This window comes from Danio rerio, chromosome 1 (genome assembly GCF_049306965.1).
Source record: "Danio rerio strain Tuebingen ecotype United States chromosome 1, GRCz12tu, whole genome shotgun sequence".
Classification (NCBI taxonomy): domain Eukaryota; kingdom Metazoa; phylum Chordata; class Actinopteri; order Cypriniformes; family Danionidae; genus Danio; species Danio rerio.
Window position 1 is genome coordinate 7,244,001 of NC_133176.1, and position 6,000 is coordinate 7,250,000.

General features: G+C 36.3%; 1 protein-coding gene across 9 annotated transcripts in view; it reads right to left on the minus strand.

Annotated features, from left to right (window-relative positions):
* Positions 1–6,000, minus strand: part of pard3ba (par-3 family cell polarity regulator beta a) — a 291,161-nt gene that overhangs the window by 46,884 nt on the left and 238,277 nt on the right. The gene's annotated exons all lie outside the window — the stretch shown is intronic.

Below are 6,000 nucleotides of genomic sequence, written 5' to 3' on the forward strand. Positions count from 1 at the left end.
GAATGGATAAACAAACAGACAATAGAATGGTTGGACGCTAAATGGACGGATGGATGGATGGATGGATGGATGGATGGATGGATGGATGGATACATGGATAGGTGGGTTGGATGGATGGATGGATGAATGGATGGATTGATAGACAATTTGAGAGACGGAAGGACAGATAGATAAAACAGACAAACAATTGGATAGATAATAAACAGAAAATTGGATGGATAGATGGATGGATGGATGGGAGAAGGTATGGATGCATGTATAAATTGACAATTGGAAAAATGAAAGGACAGATGGATAAACAAAATTGGATGGATGAATGTAAGGATGGATGGATAATTATCAGACAATTTAATGGATGGAAAGATGGATGGATAAACAATTGGATGGATGGATGGATGGATGGATGGATGGATGGATGGATGGATGGATGGATGAAAGGACAATATGGTGAATATATGATGGATGGGAGGATAAACAGACATTTAGATGGATAATTGGATGGATGTATGAAGGATAAACGGATGATAAACAGAAAATTGGATGAATGGATGGGTGGATGGATATATGGATGGATGAATAGATAAATGGACAATTGGAAAGATGAAAGGATAGCTGGATAAACTAAATTAGATGGATGGATGGATGGATGGATGGAAGGAACAATGGATGTATGGACAGATAAACAGACAATTAGAAAGAGGGAAGGAGAGATGGATAAACCAACAACTAGATGTATGGATGGATGACAAACATTTGGATGGACAGATGGATAAACAGATGATTGGATGGACAGACAGATGAATAGATAAACGGATTGATGAAAGGATGGAAAGAAATAATTAGATGGATGAACAGATAAACAGACAGATAAACAGATTATTGAGGGATGTATGGATGGATGGATGACAAACAGACAATTGGATGGAAAATAAACACAATTGGATGGATGATGAACAGAATTATATGGATAAACAGATAATTGGATGGATGTAAGGATGGATGGATAATAAACAGATGGATGATAAACAGACAATTGGATGGATGGATGGATGAAGGGATGGATGGATGGATGGATGAATAAACACAACTGGATGGATGAATAAACAGACAATTGGATGGATAGATGGATGTATGGATGTAAGGATGGATAAATGGATGGATGAAGGGATGGATGGATGGATGAATAAACACAACTGGATGGATGGATAAACAGACAATTGGATGGATGGATGGATTGATGGATGGATGGATGGATGGAGAATAAAACAATATGATGGATGGATGATGGATGGATACATGAATGGATGGATAAACAAACAATAAGATAGATAAACAGATAATTGGATGGATGTAAGGATGTATGGATGGATAAATGGATGGATGGCTGGATGGATGGATAAACAACTGAATTGATGTATAAACAGACAATTGGATAGATGGATGGATGGATGGATGGATGGATGGATGGATGGTTGGATGGATGGATGGAGAATAAAACAATATGATGGATGGATGGATGGATGGATGGATGCATGAATGGATGGATAAACAAATAATTAGATAGATAAACAGATAATTGGATGGATGTAAGGATGGATGGATGGATGGATGGATAAATGGATGGATGGATGGATGGATGGATAAACAACTGAATGGATGTATAAACAGACAATTGGATAGATGGATGAATGGATGGATGGATGGACTGATTGATGGATGGATGGAGAATAAAACAATATGATGGATGGATGATGGATGGATGGATGGATGGATGGATAAATGGTTGGATGGATAAATAGATGGATGGATGGATAAACAACTGAATGGATGGATAAACAGACAATTGAATGAATGGATGGATGGAGTGATAGATGGATGGCTGTAGTAAAAAATAAATAACTGCAAATAAATAAGTTTGAGGAAAGTCTATTGAGAGATGTTGAGAATAAGTCCAGTACAGTGGAGTGTGCTGCGTTTCTCCAGCAGCTGGCGGAGCACAAACGCCATCCATTAACTAATCCCACTGAACGCAATTACAGCTGCCATTCTGACTAAGAGTCCACACACACTCAATGAATGACAAACACCATCAATGTTTAATTAGCTCTCGGCCAGCGTGTATGCATCATATTCATACGAGGACAGCACTGAAGAGCAGACCTACAGCGAGTGAGCAAGCATGCGCAAACACACACTGCAAAAATACCAGCCGTTTACATGCATGATTAAACACACACACACACACACACACACACACACACACACACACACACACACGAGTGAGTGTCTAAAGGCCGGCTGTCATCGGCAGTTCATTTGGGGTATTATGATAGCAGGCGCAGCGTAAAGCCAAGAAAGGCCGGAGATATTAGCTTTCCTTCTTTGAGAAGAGCGTGACTGATTCCTGCTGTGATTTACCTGTTTGTGTTACATCTGAGGAGAGCTAATGAGTGCTGTGTTGAGCAGCAGTCAACAGTGCTAAACAGGAGTGTGTGTGTGTGGCTTTCCATTTTGGTAACCATTGAACTGCATCCGTTTTTGCTACTTAAAACAAACACTTAACTGAAATACTGTATAATAATAAATCATAAAACTTCAAATAAACAGTAAAATATATAGATACAAATTATAATTGTACATAATTTATCTACAGTGGAGAAAACGAGTATTGTACATGGTATGTCTCTTGCGTATAATATTTCTAAAGGAGCTGTTGACATGGAATTGAACCAGATTTTGGTAAAAAATCCAAACAATCCAAACACAAAAATAAAACAAAACAAAACAATCTGAACAACGAGTTGTGTGTAATAACGAAGGAATAACACAAGGAGAAAGTGCTGAACTACTGAAATGTATTCAACACTTTATATAAAAGCTTTGTTGGTGATGGCAGCCTCTCATTTAGAGAACGAAGTTACTTGCATTGCTCAAGTGTGTGTTTTTCATGGATTTCAACAGATCTTGTTGGTTCGGTGGGTCTTGTCTATCAAATCTTTAATTTTTATTTTCTATTGGATTCCAGTCTGGTGATTGACAAACTAAATTTTATGTTAACGTTAATTTGCTAAACATTTGTCAATGCTGGACAACTTTACTGCATATTTACATAATTTCAGTATGTAAAATATATGTATACACACACACACACACACACACACACACACACACACACACACACACACACACACACACACACACACACACACACAGTGTAAGTAAGAATTATTAGCCCCCCTTTATTTTATTATTATTATTATTTTTAATATTTCTAAAATGATGTTTAACAGAGCAAGAAAATTTTTTCAGTACACCTGATAATATTTTTTCTTCTGGAGAAAATCTTATGTGTTTTATTTTGGCTAGAATTAAAGCAGCTTTTCTATAATATTTCTTACTTTTTCTAATAATATTGAACTTAAAATGTTTATATATGTGTATATATATATATATATATATATATATATATATATATATATATATATATATATATATATATATATGTATGTATGTATGTATGTATGTATGTATGTATGTATATATATATATATATATATATATATATATATATATATATATATATATATATATATATATATATATATATATATATATATATATATATATATATATATACATACATACATATAAACATATATATAAACATACATATATATAAACATACATATATATATATATATATATATATATTAGGGATGTAACGGTATCAGAATTTCACGGTACGGTAATACCTCGGTATGAATGTCACGGTACGGTATTTATTGAATCATTTACAGGAAAAAAAAAACTTTTGAAAATACTCCAAAAAAGTGCCAAAAGTGTCAATGACATACAAATTAGCCATCTATCTGTTAGCTTTGAAACAGGAACTTCAATTTTAATAACAAAAAAATTATTAAACCATGTAAAAAAATAAAGTTTCAATTTAATATTGTTGAAAACTCATCCCATTCAACATTTAATCACTCACTTAGATAGAGATGGGTTTAAAGAAAAATTATTATATAATTATAATCTGGTAAAAGCTGGTATCTCTGGGTATTTACAATGTCCCCTGCAACAGAAAAAACCCCTCTCATTTGGGACTGAGGTTTCTGGGACAAGAGAGATATGACTTGGCCCATGTTGACAGCAGTGGGGTAACGTTGTGCATTGTCTTTCCCCCACTTGAGAAGACAAACCATGAGTGAGATAGAGGTCTCTTTGCGGTACAAGTCAATGTCTGCATCAATCTGAACAGTGTGCTGTGTTTCTGCAGTCCCCATGACTGTTATTAGTCGTATTCCCCAACTTGCAGGCACGTGCACACATAGGGCTCAACCTGTGCAGTGCACATGCCCTTTTTAGTCTTGGATAGAAAATGCCCTTCCAAAACGATCAAAAGTGCCCCCGCGACGCGACACAACCTCCGTCCAGTCCAGCCCTTCAGTAGGCGCGCGACAACACCTCTCTTGAGTATGCGCGCTCAACCCCGCCTCGGCGCTTTACAATACGCGCGCTACAACACAGCTGATCAGAACGCGCGCGACAGCACCGCTATTCAGCACGCGCGCGGCGACAACACTGCTTTAGGTTCGATCATTTCCATCTTTTTTTCATCTCCGCTACTAGCAGCACACTCCATTTCCGCATTACTGGATCTGTAGCGACAACAGACCGCAAAGGATTATGGCCACGCCGGGGCTGATGGGAAATGAAGTTTCAGCTACCTCCCGTTCGCTTCATTCGCCTGAGCAAATTTTCTCAGAAGACCTATAGTTTTACCGAGTCATGCGACTTCGGTAATATCGAATAAATTTAATATTGCGGTATGACGGTATTTACAATACCGTTACATCCCTAATATATATATATATATATATATATATATACACATATATAAACATTTTAAGTTCAATATTATTAGCCCCTTTAAGATATAAATTTTTCCTACAGAAAAGCCCCTTTAAGCTTTATGATTTCTAGTCTACAGAACAAACCATCGTTACACAAAAACTTGCCTAATTACCCTAACCTGCCTAGTTAACCTAATTAACCTAGTTAAGCCTTTAAATGTCACTTTAAGCTGTATAGAAGTGTCTTGAAAAATATCTAGTCAAATATTATTTACTGTCATCATGGCAAAGACAAAATAAATCAGTTATTAGAAATGAGTTATTAAAACTATTATGTGTAGAAATGTGCTGAAAAAAATATGTCCGTTAAACAGAAATTGGGTGACTAATAATTCTGACTTCAACTTATATATATACTGGCTGGAATAAAAGCAGTATTTATTTATTTATTATTATTATTATTATTATTATTATAAAAAAGAAATAAAATAAATCAGTTATTAGAAATGAGTTTTTAAAACTATTATGTTCAGACACGTGCAGAATTTTTTTTTCTTTTTATTAAACAGAACTTGGGGAAAAAATATTATAATAATTCTGACTTCAACTGTATATCCTTCCAGGCCCTCAGACAAGGAATGCTGTTCTCGGATCAGCATTCACAAAGTAATGAATTTGATTATATGTAGCCGGTGAAGTTAATCCTCAATCTGCCTGTGAAGACGTCAACGCACGCAAGGAGCCCAATAATCCAGGACTGAATGAAAAGTGATGTCCGGGTAATGCTAGAAACCGTGACGCGCTTTCCTTTTCATCTCTATACCTCATCTTCCTCCTGCAGGACGGCTTGTATAATGGGATCTGACAGCAGGCTGGCGTTTCTCCACACAGGACGCACAAACACAGGCCTGAGATCAGAAGCGACAGCCTTCTCTAAACACACCTGCCATTGAGCTCTTAATGAATATGTCCGCTGGTCAATTAAGCAGTCTTGCTGTGTCTTGATGGGACTGTCAGAGACGTGTGCGGTCACGACCATCACCACCGCAGACGCTGACCGAATATATGAGATTTGGAAAACTGATTTATTTCACTAACATTATCAGGATAAACATCCTGTCAGGATTATGGTTAGAGTACTGTC